At 34.5% G+C, this 18630-nt stretch overlaps 1 protein-coding gene across 10 annotated transcripts in view; it reads left to right on the top strand.

Annotated features, from left to right (window-relative positions):
* Nucleotides 1–18630, top strand: part of LOC126781049 (muscleblind-like protein) — a 245292-nt gene that overhangs the window by 210093 nt on the left and 16569 nt on the right. The window contains exon 1 of one of the 10 annotated variants that reach the window (XR_007670606.1): nt 12779–12900. The exons of the other annotated variants lie outside the window; for them this stretch is intronic. The gene's annotated coding sequence lies outside the window, so the exon portion shown is untranslated. Of the gene's footprint in view, nt 1–12778; nt 12901–18630 lie in introns of those variants that run through there. 10 annotated transcript variants of the gene reach the window in all.

The following is an 18630-nucleotide window of genomic DNA, read 5'->3' as shown; positions in this document are numbered from 1 at the left end:
CTTCGTCGGAAGAAGCAGTTAGATAAACAAACATACGCAACAGCAATGTTTACAATGAGTCTGTGGGTGAAATCCGTGAAAACACGAGCAGTGTTTTGTTGTTTTTTTTAATTAAATTGTTTAAGTTAATTTGTCTTAAACTATTTTAAAATGTGATAAATTCATTTTTAGTTCGGGAAAAACGATGTCATTTGTTGTACTTACTATAATTTTAAAATTTATTTATATTCATTTTATTTTATCTAAGTTTTACTGGAGTTCATATTTATTTTTACAATAAAAACAGAATAATATAAAATTTCACGTAACTACGAAAACGGGTAATCCCTTCCCGATAAAACTTTTCGAAATTTAACGCACGATACAACCCTTTATTGGTTTATATTTTCTACGATTTATTCTTTGTAGGTTTATTTTTGATCCCAGCTTATCTTTGGTAATTGAGCCTTCGGCTCGGATCTATTTACAAAAGCTACTTATTGTTAGCAAGACGAAGAGAGCGTTCGAAGACAGACTCTGTGTCCCGATAGCGTCAATCTAACGCTCAATTAGGGCAATGCGATTATCCGATCTGTATCCAGAATCATGGACGATTTCCGCGCATCGCCTCAAGACAAGCGCGCAAAACTTTATTAATTAAGCCCTGTCTTATCTCTTGTTAGCACTCATTCTATTATTTGTCTTTTCGCCGCTCATTTCCATAATTTCATCGAGTAATTACTTACCACTAAACTGCGAATTTCTCATTTAGTTTGCATATTTTGACACTGTTCGAATTTATAACATTAAAATATTTACATTACTCAAATTTTAAACTTTTAACATTTCCTTCTCTTTGTAATTATAAAAACAATGACTTTGAAACGAAATTAAAAATTAGAATTTATATTCGGAGGAATAGTTCGCCTTTAAACATATAGACTCAGCGACAGTTTGACCATTGTTTTCCGGTTTTATGAGTTACGGCTTTGTTGTAGATAATATGATGCGTCAGTTACGAACCACTAAGGGTGGTTATGTATGTGCAGAACGACAACGGCCACTTTCCCCCTATGTGTGTTTAATTAGCTTAATTGACATCGCGAGGCGCGGTGTCCGAGCGTTTGTTTGCACTATTGTGTTACCGGGTTCGCCGGCGAACTACGTCGTTGACGATGTTGTTAATAAAGCTGTGTCGTCTAATGTCTAAAATTTGTCTTTGATGCGAAACCATCAGACCTATGTAATAATTAATTAATTTATCATTAGGTAACCGGGAACAATGTATGACGCGGTTTATCTCAATCTTAATAAGTGATCATGTATTCATGACAGTGACAAACGACATTATAACAGTACGGTAGTATACAACATAATAACTACGTGACATAATGATTTAATAATGAGGCGTTTTGTTGAAATTTGCCTTAAATGTAAAAAAAATTAGTATTATATTTGAACAAAATACCAAACCTACCTAAAACCTTTCTTATTGCCGATAGCTCCGTAGGGATTTGATTAAACGCTGACTCAATATAGCGCCATACGGCACTGCTCACAATTCGTTGTACTTGTACAGACGTCCTGAGTTCGCCTTTCCGCCACCCCCCACTACCCACGAAACATCTTTTAATTTCTTAATTCCTAGTACTTGCAGTTTGTACATGTGAGAAGTATATTGGTTTTATAAAAATAACTTATGAAATCGAAATGTATAAGATTTTTATTTTCTATTAAAAAAAAGATGAAACTATATAGTATTTAGGCATCCAATGTAGAAAGCAATTCTTCTTATCGTCTCATTCTGATTACATTCACAATTATTTTAATATATATATATCGTATGAAATGTTATTTATTCTTAGAAATAAATGCTAATCATAGAAGATGAATAGTAAAATAGTTCACAATATATTTTTTAATGTTTTATAATTTTATGTCCTAATTATTTATATTCTATTGGGTAATTTTGACATGACGTCATCAATTATAAGTTGGTATAAAAAACCCTCATTAGATACAAGCTGTTATTTAATCCATATATTAAAACTTATAAAATTATTATAATAAGATTGTATTATTGCGAGCACCAAAAGTGTATGCAATATTTCATCACAATTGGTTGCTTGGGAGGAACTGATTTAAAGTTCAGTTGCAAGATTTGACCCACACATACCAACAGCCAAATTCAAATAAAAGCTTGTGAAAATCATTTATAAAGCTTCAGCTTAGCCTATATAAATTAAAACATAAATAAATATGATTTTTTGATTAACAAATAACATGAAATAAAAATACAATTAAACGAAAATTCATTTAAAAAATCGCAATAAGATTCGGGGAGTTAATCTTCCGACTCCCGAGTCGGAGTTACATTTACGTATAACTAAATTAGAAAACTTTTGACGTGACACTACAACAGTATGTACCACAGCCGTAATTTTTAAGAGATGTTTTAATAAAAAATACAATCGATTCATTATCACTTTCGCTTAAGAGTCCTTAAAACTATGCAAAATTATATATTTCCCGCTATATACCTATTACGCAATGAACTGTCCAGACTAGTTATTCACTGCATTTTGTAATCGAAAGTACGGGAAGTTAGTTACGGTGTTCTTATGTTGTTGACTTATGTATAAAGTTAGTGAAAGTGTAGTAGGGCAAGTGTACCGATCGTTTCCTGCTAATGAATATCTCTAGCTCGTCATACATAGATGCGTGTGATTAATCTCGCCCCTAACAAAGGACTCCGACTGTAAAGGCCCTCCACATGATCGATCATCCACCTCCAGGAATAAAAATAATAATAAATAATAGGGTGCCGGCTCTATTGTTCAAACAATGCTCGCGTGTCGGTTATAGTTTTTAGTAGATATGCTTTAATAGAAAGATTATTTTTTTCCTTTAGTACTTTAAATATGCTTTTATTTTAAACAACTAAACTGAATCTCGATGTGCTATTTCACCTTTGGGACTTATGTCATGTCTTAGAGATTTCTCACAAAATTTCAATTTTAATCAGTGTAAATTTTTGTGTACTGTGCTTTGCAATTACAATTCATATGTCAATAAGAAGAAAAACGTTGTAGTGTTATATGAAAAACTCTTAAAATATTTACACTTATCCGGTAAATATCCTGTAGATTAGATGAGTTAAGTTTTCCTCGCCCTTGTCTTTAACAAGAAAACAGGTCTTGGTCGAGTAGTAAAAGTTTATGCGTGCTCATACTTACACACATATTTTTGACTTTTTTTCATCAGTAAGTCGAAGTAAAGTCTGACCTAAGCCATAAAGCCGATATAACACATAACATAATTTCTTATAATTTCTCAGGCGTGATTCAAACTATTCCCAATTAATTGTATATGCACAAGCACATGTTTAATCAATACAGTATATCTCGATGTTGCTTTAGATTCGCGTAGTCTCGTTCTGCACATAAATAACTTTATATGAACGCTCTAAATCTCATTATGGCTACTGTAATAGCTTCCAAGGCTCCGCTGTCGGCTGTGACGGGAATATAAAGCAAGCCTGATTTATTCCTCCAAATTAACCGCATCATTGTACAGTTTGGGAGTAAGACGAACAATAGATGCCAAGTCGGTACGTACACTAGCTCCTTAACTAGAGTTGTGTATAAGAGTCAGCTCGATGCAGTGGAAAGAAGTTGAGGAAAATGTATCAAGCCGATAAAATATTTACCTAAGAACACGAAGACTAGCAATTTTTTTACAATTTCTATGAGACGACGCAAGATTCGGGGGTTGAAAAATTGAAAGAATCCGGACTTCGAAACCGCCGCCTTCTTTACGGGTGTCGCCAGGACACCCGATAGCGTAATACCAAAACAAATGGCCTTCTTTGTCGCCCTTATTTTCAGTGAGTTATGTCCATAAAATAAAATGATATATAATTATGGCACCTGATACTTATATGAAATGCCTTTGTTTTCTGTTTTCTGAATGCATAGTACGAAGCAGCTGCGTTGAGATAAGTTTCACGAGACGGTTGCACTTTTCGCAAGTTCGTTTTATTCGTCTCTCTATTCACTGGAGAATCGCTTCCAATCAGGGTCCTTTTAATTGGCACAGACTGAACTCTGTAAACATGATCTCGTTTTATGTCTAACTTTCCTTAATTCTGTTAATTTCAAGTATCATTCAGTGATTATGTTAAACTCGGAGTATACAAATATACATAGCAACAATAGACATGTCAGATTTATTTTATTTAAATCCCTAGATGCATCATCAAAAAACTAATTTATCTCAATAAATTCGATTCTGTTCGCGTCCGAGTGACTGTAGCAGAATATAGCGGCGCCCATCGATCCGATCTCCGTTACCGAACAAAGAGAGATGAAATTTTAATCGGTCGCGTTGTCTGCCATCGCAGAAGTTGGCCGCCGAGCCGGCGCCGGCGTTTACTCGTATTGTAATGAGCGGACTCGGCCGACACGCGGCGTGGGATACACCTGAATAAAACATACGCCGATGTGCCTGAGCCCAGTAAATCGCAGGTGAACTCCACTGAAAATTGATAGCTGTTCAATTCTCGACTTCATGTTTACGTCTCTAGAATCGTTTTTGAAGGGGGCCATATGACTCCGAAATTGTACCTCAGGTCGATTGAATTGTTATAGATATACTCTCTATAAAACTTCAATATTCCCAACCTAATGGATATTAAAAATCAAATACAGTTATTATTTATACATATATATTCATGCATGCGAACTAAACAGTAATGATAATGCAATAATAATTTTGAAAGTAAATTTATACACGCTTTACTTTCACTCACAATTATTTTGAATACTCATATAAAAAACGTAACGAATCTTTGATATCCGTGCCAGCTTCATGTTCGACTTCAAACCAGATTCTATATTCTTTTAATAATTTATATCCTCTTTAGATTCAAGGTTATTATTTTGTTGCATATTTATCAAACTAATTAACGAGTTACGTTCGTAAGTAGTTGTAATTTAAATAACATACATATATTTAAATTGTATTTAATTTTTTATTCAGTATAATTTTAATTAAGCCAAAATATATCAACAAAGCACCTATAATGAAATAGGAAAGATCTCCTTTTATAAGTCGTTAAGTTGTTGTGGAGGGTGCTTGCCAAGAGTTCGATGCTACAGAACCGGCGACTAGCAATCTCGTTAAAATCTACGACGAAACTCTGCAATGGCGTTTTCCTGCCATCCTCTATAGATGGCGCATTCCCTACTTACAAGATTGTATACGAAACAACTATAAAAAAAAAGAATTTGTTGAACTTATGTTTCATTTTTTTAATGTATGGATGTGTTGAATATATGTTTTAAATTTTTATTGATTGCATAAATTATTGTTAATTTAACTTAAAGTAAACTATAATTATGCGTGACACACTCGAAAGTTCTTCTAGTTGTAACCGAGTGTGTTTAACCCTTAATACTGTCCACTTCCATGGGGAGTCCATCGTTAAGAGCGCGGTGTCTCCGGGCAGAGGCCCCTTATCGCATACGCTACGAGTAATGACGTCTTCGATGGCTGGCTAATGGCCTCCGCGGTAGCACTTAGATACGCAAATGAGCATTGAAAAGCCATCACGATTACACATTACCAACCAAAGTGTAAATTGTGTGCAGCGATTCCTATTTTAATGTACTGTAATTTAGTTGACATCGTTTTTAAAATAGGTACTTAATTAAATTTAGGTACAAGTTATATTTCACTAATTTGTTTTGATGGTTTTTTTTTCGTATAAAAAATCATGCTGATGACTGTAAAGACTAAAGTTACTTGTGCAATTATTTTACTACGAAAAATTTGTAAATCGAATTCAATGAAAATCTAATCGTGTGTTCATAATGCTATTATACGTTGGATGCAATTGATTTGAAGTCGAAATCATCCTTTGTTCTCTAATCACAAAATTCTAAACACTTAATTGTACTTTTAGCAAGCTAACATAGAAATGAGAAGATAAAGCTTCTTCATGGCACTACTTAACACAAGGTATCATGTTGCTCTTCCAAACGTTTTGTCCAATTAGGCTTTGCGCAATGTCACACTTCAAATCTCAATATTAAAGCAATGCGATATAAATTGTATATTTTTTTATTTCCTTCAAGAAGATTCTGTCAGATGTCAGATGTAAATCATAAAATAAAAATTTGAAATATGGACTGGAACGTACACTGTGAATATGCGAATTTTTACTAATTCCAGGTGCTTTTTTGAATAATAATGAATGAAATAAACAACCAAATATCATAATTTGTCCTTAAGTGAATATGTCAAAACATTTACATATATAATTTTAAAAACGGAAATTTTCAGAAATATTATTTTAATTCTTACTATTTAACACTAAATAATAAAATGAATATTATACTGACATAGTTTTGATTATTTTCCGATATCTCTTGATTCTTGTGATTACTTTGATTATAATAAAGATAATAGTTATCAGTAGGTATTACATTCGTAAATGAATAAATTTGAAGAAAACATATTATATCAATATAGAATAATAAAATTCGTTAAATTTATAATATGTATTGAAATAATGGGAAAAAAATACATTATTTTTAGACGAGCCGGTTGGCGTGGTTGGTAGAACACTTGCCTTTCACGCCGAAGGTTGTGGGTTCGATTCCCACCTAGGACAGACATTTGTGTGCATGAACATGTCTGTTTGTCCTGAGTCTGGGTGTAATTATCTATATAAGTATGTATTTACAAAAAAAAAAAGTAGTATATGTAGTATATCAGTTGTCTGGTTTCCATAGCACAAGCTTTGTACAAGCTTAATTTGGGATCAGATGGCCGTGTGTGAAAAATGTCCCAGGATATTATTATTATTATTATATCTAAAAGAACTGATAAAATGTTAATCGCAAAGCATGTACATCTGTAATATGTATATATATTTCTGGTCTGAATTTTACATAGTATTATCCGAGTTGCAATCATGACAGGCCATGAGTAGTCGACTTGTGGCTGAATCCCGCCAGGCATTTGCGCGGTCGCAACAAATATACGAATGCTTGAACTGTCGATTATTGGGGAGCTATAGAAGAATCGTCCCCCTCAACCTGCCTCCCACTACTTGTGTGAAAGTATGAACGCTTTTCGCAAAAATCTATTTTTCATAGAAAGATTTTATAGTACCGTGTTAGAATTTAAACGCTCCTTTTAAAGTGTCTTTTTAAACTTAGATTAATTTTTTTTTTCTGTTTTAGTTATGAAATGATAATTATATTTTTTAATATCCGAAAATTTATAATGGTATCGTATTTCCAGCAAAATTAATTCATAGGCCCCGCTTAACGTCAACGAAAATCCTTGTCAACCCAAATTTAGGCCAAACTAAGTTATAGTTTTTACTTGTATAATTTTCTTATTACTAGCGGGTAAATCGTTGTAAAAAAAAGGTACTGTATTTTACAGTTCTATGACCCATTTCATTAAGGGATTACAAAAACCCTCGACCCTCGATTACTAAACATATGTACATATTAAATTATAACACAAAATTTTCGCATTAGAATTAATCTCTTATTTAAATGCAAAATCTTTACACGTTTATTTCTTAATAAGGTCAAGATCGTTTATATTCCAAATCATGATACTGACTATGAATAAACTCATGTCGTAACAATTATTATAGAAGTTTTCACATCTTTAGTCACGTATTATTCAAATACAAATTATTTTGTAGCTTAAGTCAACTTTACCTTAAAAATACATTAAATTTTTGTTGAAACTTTCAATAAGTATTTTATGTTAATTAATTTAAATAATGATATTAGATTTGTTGGAACATTATTTTATTGTTCCTAGTGCCAACTAAACTAAACGACCTTTTTTTGGTGTAAGAGGGGGCAAACGAGCTGGAGACTCGACTGATGGAAAGAAAAAATTAAAATGTTAAAAAATCTGCCACACCCGAGCTAATAACATAAGAGCATATTTCTATTTAAAAGTTACGTAATGTTCATAGCGTCTATGAAATGAAATATTATAACTAGAATAATCTAGTGCAATCTAAAAGCCAGAGTAATTTATTCACTTCAAAAGATGTTTGTTGCGGTACTAACAATGCAGAAAGCCGGCGATGTGGCGCCCGCCCAGCTGTAAATGAGGTGCGCATTAATAACCAACTATGGAATAAATGTTATTGTTTGTCATAAACTTTGCTTCATGGGTCTCCACTTCCTCGTCCCTCGATGGCTTTATAAACATAACTGTCTGAATTGAAGTTTATTTTATTGAACTAAAAGTGGAAATTTTTAAAAACCTAAATTATTATTAGTTTTTACCTAAACTGAAAGATATACAGCAGTTCAATCTTATTTTGACGTTAAAAGAATATAAATCCAATGTCTTACATCCACGTAGGATCGCTGAGTTAAGGCAAAAGTTGCGCTTAGTTTTGCTGTAATATTTTCCTCGGCGTCCTATCTGCTTTCGAAGACTTTTCATATTTAGCAAAACGCCAACTTGCATTGCTACGAACATATTTATTTTCATTTTGTATCTCTTAAAGGAATGATGTCGTAACAACTACATTTTCGTATTGGATCTTTTGAAGAAAAGTGAAGTTAAAATTAATTTCGAAATAAATTATTTTAACGTCGTTTTAAGATCGATTAATTAAAATCATGATTATATATTTTATTTATTAGTCCAATAAATTTTATAAAAGTGTCAATTGATAAAGAAATACTTTTATACAACTCGACTACAATAATATATATTTCATGAAAATATCACGAAAGTAACTTTTTCGGATCGGTAATTTGGAAAGCAAGCTTAACGGAATCCGAACGAGTTGTGAATCAATGATGACGACGCAGTACGATTCGGCTTATTTGTATGTAGCTCAGCCTCGCTCAGAGAGCGAATCCGAGACGTTCAGCGCAATTTTTCAACGCTTCGATTTCGTGTTTGGGAAGTCGATAGAGCAACCGCAGTGCAGCCGCTGCTATCTCCCCATTGCACCTGCTCTCCACCGTGCCACGTACTGCAACTTTAATCTCCGATCCGACAACGCACGACTGCGCATCGACGCGACGCTATATTTCAATTAATTCGACCATCCATAACGACGTGTAACCTCACATCGCTTAGCTCGAACCCACTTGCTGTCCAACGAGCACTTGACATGACGTCAGGGCGCATCGAATTTTCTGGTTGACATTATTCGTATATGTATCTTGATAAAAATCAAAACCAACATGTTTAAATTTATTATTTACTGGATCAATGTTTTTTATAGTTATGGTCGTCAATAATTGCTTTAGTTGAATACACACGAATCGAAATAATCATTAGCGCCTCGGAGTTCATTTGTCGTGTTAGACTTTGGGGTGTTTTTCATGCCACTGCTTGCATTTACTATAGCTGTATGAAGTAAATAAAACAAAGATTTTATTAAATGGTTGTTTACACAATTGAAATAGTATAATGGGTAAAAATAATTCTGAGCGATCTCATTAGTAAATCCTTTCTTTTCTATTTTTATCGTCGTCGTTATTGTGTTTTAAAATAAACGATAAATATTTATTTTATTAAATCTGTGAACGTCCACTGTAACAGTTATAAATTCCAATGCCTTATAAGAGAGTTCTATATAGAATTTATCGGTTCATTTCTTATTCTTATTGCGAACGCTAGGGCGGCGCACGTGTCCGCTCCGCTGCTGAATCAACTTAACCCGACCGCCGCTGCCTCTCCGCAACTGAATGAACTTAATTTGATTTCGATTGTATTTAGCCCCACCCACGTTCCCACCTAATGACCGAAAAGAACAGAGTAATCCTTTTTTTATAGCTACCGGTCTAAATTCGAATCAAAACCTTTGTTCTACCTTTGCTCGTTTTCATTGCTTTTATTTTATAGTGAATTTGTCACTAAATGGATGTTCAATTAATTTACATTTTGAAATAAAATACGAATGCATGAGACAGTTCCTTTTGAAATGAAACAGACTTACTATTTTAAACTTTTTAATTAGTTTTATTTTTACAGTTTATACTACGATTTAGACTGTTGTAAATGATAAGTTTTATAATAAAATAAATTTATAAGATAATATAAGATGAAAAGTAAGTAGAACAAATACAAGGTATCGAAAACTAAATTGTTCCCTTCTCTTCGTTTACATTGAAACCAATAGCAGCAATAAATTACCCAAAACAACGGAGTTCCCCAAAATTCGATTGGATAAAGTTTACAGAAAGTAAAGCTGTTTGTAAAAACCGCAAGCAAGTTTGCAGCGACGTTACATTGTAGAGACAACTGGCACCGCGGAGGCACAAAGTAATTAGATAGCTGTTGTACTGTTCACTTGTTCAGCGCTTTTCCAATGAACGGTCGCTCGTTCTCTTGTTTAATTGCAGCCCAAACCGTAACGGACAGCGGCCCGTTTTTGTCCAACCCCAATGAGACGAGCCTCGCATCCTTTAATGATTCCCCACCCCTCTCTTGGTAAACCTTTACCCTTCTATTTCCAATAGACATGTGCATACAGTCATTATATCGCTAACTACGTTATGAAAGCTTTCCTATTAAATGCTTTTTGTTAATCCATTACTTAAGTCTAAATTCTCAATTGGTTATCGAAATATTACGATATTAAAAATTAATAAAATTATCGTATTACATAAATAACATTTAAATCCCTTATTTTATAATAAATGTATTGTCGATGAGCAGTGCACTGTTTAGTAATATCATAATTCATATTCCGATTCTATTGTGCGTGCTAATTCAGCACTCACAGTACATACACAAAACTTTGCCTCCAATCTATCTCGGTTCCGCCCGCATTCGGCACCGTGTGAATAATTCACGCTCCCGGAATGAGTTGCCCGGATCGGATGCCGCATGTAATTCCACATTTTCGCACCGACAGCCTTCGGAGCACGCATTTAAGTTTTTGTCCGCGACCCGTGCCTCTATTCACGGTTAATTTTCCGAATTCAATTTTACAACCCATTCACTTAGAGAACGTTGCGAAATACTTTATTTAATTAGACCCAAATAGGTTTCTATACGTTTAACTTAATCGGGTCATTTTTTATGGTTCACAATTTAAATTGATTTGAGAAATGCTACGATAATATGTATTTGTAGTTGACAAATTTGTGTTGCTAACTTTTAATTGTTTAATCTATAATAGATTAATTTATTTCATGAAATCAAAAGCGAAAGCGAAATAAACAACAAATCATGGTAAGGCTGTTATCGGTTGTGTCATCTTCTATTAGTCACTTGAACTTCTTGTCCAATTATTTTTTTTGTTATTTATTGACATCAAACGGCTTTAAGACTCAGACAGATGACGTAAACAATACTTATTTAATTGCAAAGTCTCTTCGTCCTTCCCACATCGTATCAAATGATGACTTCACATGGTGACGTTAGAGTTTAATTACTAGTTCTCGTTATAGCATAACTAAAAAAATATTTAGTAGCAAAAAAGTGTGTTTTATCTGTAAAAAGTTACAGCATAAAAACATCTTATGTTATCGCCAGAATATTAGTATTTATGTTATCAAAATAATTGCATTTTAAACATAATAAATCAATAAATAAACCTGTTTATATTTTTAAGCACTTAATTAATTTCGGAATAACGATTCATTAGGTGGTAGTAATTAATTAGAGGGTGTCGTTTATTTACCCAGTCGCCCAATAAGCCAATTTGTGGTAGGTAAGAACGCGACTTAGCTCGCAACGTCATGCAATAACAATTTGTCATAATCTCCATATTTGCTATTACTGTCGAGTATTGAGCAGTAAACAACGATTAACTATATTATCATCATCGAAATTCAGAACTGCTGAAAACAACTATTCAACTGAAGTTACCGACGTTTTATTTATGTTACTAAAATATTAGTACGACTATATCATATGATCTACGCATATTATTGGAGCTATATGGTAATTTTTCAGTTTTCATAAATTTTTCAATTAATTAAATAATTAAACATAAAAATAAAAGACATTTAGGTAACCGAACATCGACCTCGTTGCACTTAGAAGCTTTCAGTCGAGGTGTCAAACATTACTTTCCTCAGTCCTTTCTTGCTTGTCATCGCCGCTGCTCGTTCTCGGGGCATTATGTTTTTGCTTGAAAAATAAATCGTGACGCATTGAAAATCACATAAAGAAGAGCGTTAAGGCTTTAAGAGGCGTCAATCAAATATTTTTCCAAGGTAACTCGTTCGAAAGGCCGAAACAAAGAGGTGCAGTTTCGAAACAATCAAATTAATTTTCCTCGTTGTTGTTTAATTAGCGCCGACTCTTGGATGGCTGGGTGGGCGCCGGGCGGCCGGTGTTTATCATCGGAAACAATCGCAACCATCCGAGCTGTCCCCCTACCCATGCCGCTTCCGCGGAACCCATTATTATCGAAGTCAAGACTTTACACCACAAAGACTACAATTCATCACTCCCACCGACTTTATTATTAATAAAGATATTGTCTTACTTAACCTACGTCTGATAACGAACAAAATTACTAATCCTGATATTTCTTTTGTTACAGGTAAACCAATATTTAATGCTGATGCTGACTACAATTATTTCTTAATTCAACTAACCGCAAGTAGTAACGAAAACTTTAATATAATTTAAATGGATAATAATCAATGTACGTACTCGTGTATGTTACGTATACGTGTGTTTGTTAGTGAACTAAAAAAATGAAATAACATACATCGTGTGAAGCCTTACCGAGGTAATCTGAAGCCGTATCTAATTAAATTGTAGCCGTATGTGCCTCGAACAGGTCATTCCTTGTTCAGTCGTCTACCAGTTCGGGCTCGTCAAATTGTGAACTCTTAGACTTAAATTAAGAAAATGTGTTCAAATTAATAAATAGCATTTCGGACTCCTTAGGTGAGGTAACCCTTTTGTATTTAATTAGTAACTATCGTTGTTAAATAAGTGTTTTCGACTATATTAGTTAACTTCGTGCTAACACAATTAGGCTAATTAGATTTCAATAAATCATGTACTTAGAATATTAAAGTTTGAATTGTAAAAAGTTCTCCACATTCCGATTTAAAAGTAATCACTACTTCCTACATTTCGAAGTTTTCTAGACTCGTTCGTAATAGTCCAGACATTAATGTTTAATAAGAAAACTTCACTTCAGTTTGCTCGTGGCCTCGGTCTGCGGCAGCGTCTAATCTAATTATCCAGTGAGCTCTTCAAAAAATTACCAAGTGTGGTGCGAGCGCAATAACTTTACTTGATACTTTAACTCTTGAGAAATTTATAAATCCATAGATAACGAAATCGTGTTTTTATTATTGATATAATATATACATTTTATTACCATCGGTACTCTTACGTTTTATAACATCATCGTAAAAGGGAAAAGTTATACATGACCGCATTCTGTCCCTTTATTTAGAGACCTTGTCCGCCCGCTACTAATTCACTACGACGCTTGTAAGTGCTCGCCCTTATAATAAGGGGAAATAACATTTCTCCCCAGACGATAATTGCGTTTCTTCATTTTCATTACTTATATCGTATCGTATATGACGAGTTATATAGAAGTTATTACCTATTCTTAAGGCGCCCTAAACGAAGGATTACCGCTGGTTTCCGTTTCTACTTGGCCCGACCTGGAACTTTGACCTCGAGGTGATTCCTCTCCCTTCATTTTATTAACCTGTTTTACTAGATACGTAATGCGCCATTATTGTGTGTTAATCGTATCGAAAACCGTGTTAGCCCCGTGGATACAATAACTAGGGGTACATTTAAGCCGAACGTAATTTGAAGTACGAATCCACAGCAAAGCTGAATTTCTCCAATGTTATTATTTTCTTATCCTAAGTGCAAGGAAAAACATGCATGAGTACAAGTAATTCTGACGTTTGTACATATATCCTCCGACCCGCAGTAGATCGGTGTGGCGAATGAATTTATATCCGTATAATTAATTGGAAAAAATTATACCTACTTTTAAACAAGCACAAATCATTTAATTATTTTAAGAATTATTTTCTTGTCAAATAAGGAACTTTGAACAATAAAATAAATATATATTTTTAATAAAAGCAATTTAGATAAACGTGCAAAATTTGTATTCAACGATAAATATAGCGATGTTACAAGCTCACTCTGTATCGTTCAGGAAAATAGCCAGTTTACTATTTGATATGCCGCTTTATCACGTCAATTTTGCATAATGTATAATATCTCGCGAGCGTATAAAGTAAGTTAACATATTGCTAGTTTATTTCGTCGGCGGGCAAAACGGCTCAGCTCAGAGGCTCGTATTTGTAACGCGACGGGTTATTAATAGCCGCGATAGCAGGTAGCCCGCGGCATAACACGATATTTGGGAAATCCGGATTTGCATAGGATAATGGGAGCGTGGCGGTGCAATTCGCAGTTTGGTGGTGGCGACTCAGTCGCGATACCGCCCGAGCAAAGCACCAGCTGCAAATTGTTCAGCCTAATTGTAAATTTTGTCGTCTCCACCTCAGTGTTCGTGTTTCATGTTTAACAAACATTTCAAATTGAATACTGATTGGATCATTTTGAAAAATAAACAAAAACTAATATGAATTATAATTTATAATGATTCGCAATGAAGCGCATACATTTTATGATGACGCAAATTTATATTAACCAATGTGCTATGGAAGTCCACTTATGCTATTGCAATGGTATTAAAATTGAAATTTTATTATCTTTTATGAGTGTTTCACGAATGTTTTATTTTAGTTCCGCCTAGAAATCGTTAGTTCAAGATTTACCCATTTATTAAAGATTCGTTATAGTCGTATTTACTGTCATTGAAATTCATTTACATTTCACAACATACAATTTGTAAACGTGGTACATATTTTTGATTTTAAGAGAAAATTCTATATCAAAAATGTTTATTACCAAGCTATATAAAAAGAAACATATAAATCAGATGACGCAATTAGTTCATACGCAATCGAAAAACTATTAAATACGAAAACGGTCATGATAATAATTAGAAGAGACCTAAAGTAAACGGGGAGGGAAGGAGAGGGACGCAGGGTCGTCGCGTGCCTGATGTATGCGCCGCCGCCGCGACGCCAGACCCGCCGGCGTCGCGTCGCCGTCCCACAATGCAGATATCGTGCACCACCACCGCAGCCTTTGCGTTTTCGCCGTTTACCTCCACGCGAATCTAGACCCCCATCGCGTTGCTGCCAAAAACCCAGTTTTATGGTTCCAGGAAATCGTTATTCAAGACGTGGCTTAGGGCTACAAAATATGTTCGAGTTATGGCAACTTTGACTTTAAAATAATATTTGTCGGTGTGTACGTTAATGATATGTAATCTCACAAAACGTAATATATAATTATTCTTATACGAAGAGGTATCTGCAATTGTTTAGCATATTTTCAAAGTTTCCGGCATCAAACAATCAAACGGCATCCCAATGACAGGGTTTCAGTGTTGGAATGCTTATTCACACACTCTTATTTCGACCTTTGATTGATGCGTAGCTTAATGACGCGGGAAACTATTTCCTTCACATTTCCTCCACTCAATAAAGTATCGAATATGCTTATTTATATGTTCGCGTCAGTTTATTTGGGGCTTTGTCAATGCGGCCCGTAGTGCCGACTACACTTGAAAGACCGTCATTTGTCAAGATTACGGCTGTATGGGGATTGAGATATGAAAAGCGGTTATTGTTTAGAATATTTTCCTTACCCAAATAGCGATCCCGTTTTTTGATACCAACAATTATATGTATAACCCATAAAGCTGTATCCTATTTATCATGCCTTATTTCACGCATCACGCAATAAAGACTTACAAAAAACGTCGTATGAGTTTTGAAAATAATTCCAAGTAGACACTTTAGTATCATCATTTATATGTATAGAAAGATCAAAACTGTCGATGTATTTTTTACTTTTAATTTATATTTAATTTGCTTTGCTTAGGCGGATGCTTATATAATTAGCACGCTGCGTACGAATCTCTTCAGTCACGGACTGGCGCCGAGTGGCAATTACTATATTTTATCCTCAATAAAAATGCACTTAGTGCCGTTAACGTCGAAGTCCGAAGAAAACTCCCCGTCTATAAAGTTCATGTGGGCGTACGAAGATTTCAATGACATGTTAGACAAGAACATGGACGCTATACGCTAGACGCAATGCCATTAATGTTAAATAAAATAAGTTTATCAAAATGACAACGAAAATCTATTTTATGTTGGTATTTTTTGTTTTGTCTCGTGCAAAAACATCACATTATATATGTATTACGCTGTATGTGTTTACCTCATCAATACGTCTAAATTGCGAATAATGGCAGTCGTATAGCGTGTGAGAGAACATTTTGACGCTATTAATCTGACAGCACTGTACTATATCGAGACGCTGGAGGCGGCACATTTATTTTATGTGCCGGCAATGTTACATACGCCATAAAAGTCGTTAGGACGGCGTAACGTCTCGCCAACGTCTTGGCCGCTGTAATTACGAGTGCCTGTATGGTATTCCTATAACTATAGCGTCAGACACTGCTCGTGCCTAGAGCCCCTTGTCGCATTTCGGGCCCCCCACATTAACCTAACATGAAGCAATAAAAGTCTCACACCTAAATGTATTTAATAGTACACAACATCCTATATTAGGTACGATAAATTTACGATATATACACTTCGACTTTGCAAACAAAATTACAAATAATTTAATGTTAGCTATAAATCAAGTAAAATCTCATATAAGATTCCTTGGGGGCTGTAAAGCTTGGTACACACTTGGTTATTCGCGTCCTTATTATATAGAGTAACATTATTTTGATGAAAATAAATGAACCACGGTAATTAAAAAGTAATGCGAATCGAATCGAATTATTATGAGAGCGACTTAAGAAAACATAAACATAACAATGAGGTTTTCTTTCTTAAATCACTTCGTTAATAACTCGACTGTGTAAAGAAAGTTGATTTACGCGGACATGTTTACTAAGTTCTCGGATTTTAGTGAGTGGAATACGATGTAGCGTGGGAACGACACCGGGTGCAACGCAGACTTTGAAGTATTCTTACTGGAATTCGTTTATTTTGCACTGCCAATGTAATAAGACACTTTTACAAAAGCCACTTTTGTTTTAAAAATAGTTTAAAAGACAAATAAATAAAATATAAATCATACAGTTGATATAAATTTATAATTTTATTTAAATGCAAAGATTGACGATAAGAGACTATTATGTCAATTGAAACTTAGTTTCAAATATACCAATAATGTAGCTTCGTCTCAGCGCAAGCAGTAAGAGCATTACACTGTACTATACGTAGGTGTAGAAGTGTGCAAATTAGATTGCGTGTGTCGAGCTGTCGCGGAGCTGACGTTACCTCTAGGGTCAGGAACGGGACGCAGATGGAAATTTATCACGCCCGCCGGAGCTGAGACTACAAGTTCGCGCATTAAACGACTCTGGGACATTAGCCGCTTGCAAGATGCCGCCCGAGATCATAATTAAGTGCCGCCCAATTTATCGGTCCGACCCGCACCCGAAAACTCCCCTTAAACTTCCCTTATCGTACCTACTAAAGGCTCTTTATTTTGTAGTTAGTTCGAGTCACAATTATCGCCTTTTATCTTCGTCGACACGGTACCATTGATCGTGTTCGTACAAGAATCGAAACATGAATAATTATTAGATTAATTATTTAGCATAATCACACATTATACGTTTCGAGAACAAAAACTTTGTAGGGGTGTTTTCAAGCTACTGACCAATATCCTTGACAACTGACATCGCTAAATACCAAAAGTCATATACCGTTGCCAAAGTGACCCAGAAATCTTCATTCATCGTGAATCTATTGTTATTTATAGAACGAAAGTAGACAATCGTCACAAAACCAAAAAATGTCGTTTAATAGGTCACAGTTAAATAATGAAGTGTATAGGTATATCACTCAAGTCAATGGCTGAAGTAAACGAGCGAATCGAAGTATGTCAAGCGAGCACGTCGTGACAGTACTCGTCTGCTTAGACTAATTACTGCAGCAGCTCGCAGTGGCTAAACGGGTTAGGTAGTGTTGACCCGCCTAACTTGGCAACGTTTTACATCATGTTCTCTATGTTCATTAAGTCACTAAATCAATTATTACCTATTGAAAATTAATATAAATATGATACAATTAATATTTCTACAATCAAATTAAACTTCTATAGTAAATAATAATAATAAAAATAATATCCGGGACATTATTCACACAAGACCATCTGATCCCAAACTAAGCAGATCTCGTACTATGAAAACCAGACAACTGATATACTACATATACTACTTTTCTTTTGTAAATACATACTTATATAAATAATTACACCCAGACTCAGGACAACAGACATGTTTATACATACAAATGTCTGTTCTGGGTGGGAATCGAACCCATGACCTGTGCGCGAAAGGCAAGTATCTACCAACCACGTCAACCAGCTCGTCAAATAAAGTGCTAACTTTATAAAAGTCGCTATCCAAATCTTAACAGATTTGATTTTTTAGCTCAGGGATGCGTTAGTAAACCAGGCAATTTACGCGAGCCTATAAGTAACAAGATTCATTAAGGCAGTTACAAAGTAGCGGCGTTCTTA

The sequence above is a fragment of the Nymphalis io genome, chromosome 3, assembly GCF_905147045.1.
Source record: "Nymphalis io chromosome 3, ilAglIoxx1.1, whole genome shotgun sequence".
Lineage (NCBI taxonomy): Eukaryota > Metazoa > Arthropoda > Insecta > Lepidoptera > Nymphalidae > Nymphalis > Nymphalis io.
This window is presented reverse-complemented; position numbering and strand designations above follow the sequence as displayed.